The sequence below is a fragment of the Zea mays genome, chromosome 4, assembly GCF_902167145.1.
Source record: "Zea mays cultivar B73 chromosome 4, Zm-B73-REFERENCE-NAM-5.0, whole genome shotgun sequence".
Classification (NCBI taxonomy): Eukaryota; Viridiplantae; Streptophyta; class Magnoliopsida; order Poales; family Poaceae; genus Zea; species Zea mays.
In genome coordinates this window covers 157,686,249-157,686,966 of record NC_050099.1, presented here as the reverse complement: position 1 = coordinate 157,686,966, position 718 = coordinate 157,686,249, and the positions used below count along the sequence as shown (strand labels likewise).

The 718-nt window shown below is 40.3% G+C and overlaps 1 non-coding gene across 1 annotated transcript; it reads right to left on the bottom strand.

Moving 5' to 3' along the window:
* Positions 1-253: 253 nt before the first annotated feature.
* Positions 254-334, bottom strand: TRNAL-CAA (transfer RNA leucine (anticodon CAA)). Its single transcript has one exon. It is a non-coding gene; the product is annotated as a tRNA-Leu (tRNA).
* Between the last annotated feature and the right edge of the window lie 384 nt (positions 335-718).

Sequence of the window (718 nt, the reverse complement as noted above, 5' to 3'; positions counted from 1 at the left end):
TTACGCGAGAGCAATAGAGGTTGGGATACATCTATCTCTTCTGAGCAACCTCTTTTGGATTCTTAAGACCACCCTTGCAGTAGGATATCGTCTGCTTTAGGTTCTTTATTATCTCCTTCGAGGGGTTTTTAGGATCATTCAGGCTATATTTAGTCTATTTTGGCTTTTACTGTCTACTTTTCTCAGGGAGATGGTTAAGGACCTCAGAAGATAGAGGAGAGCGCCAGGCGCAGATTTCCGGAATACTTCATTATGCCTTGAAGAGGACTCGAACCTCCACGCTCGTTAGCACGAGATTTTGAGTCTCGCGTGTCTACCATTTCACCATCAAGGCATCTTGAAAGTGAATCGTATTCCATGAATATGATATCTATCGAATGTGATATATGGAATATATGACAAAGGTGGAGTCTTGGAGTATTTCGATCGATCGGTCATATACATATAGGCCTGAGTCAGACATCAAATAGCTTCGATTTGCATTATCCGTAGGACACCTTATATGTATTACGAGAGAACCAAGGTGGCTTAACTGATGACGATAAGGTTAGGCAAATCATATAGAGTTTAACTCATGTTCATTATTTATTAGTGTCTACTAGTTATTACATTTATCTAATTCATCTAATATTTCTGCAGACTTCGAAGGCGGCAACCTTGTTTGCACACGAGGAGAACAAACCATTCCATTATATGCATTGCTGGCATCAACTGAAGG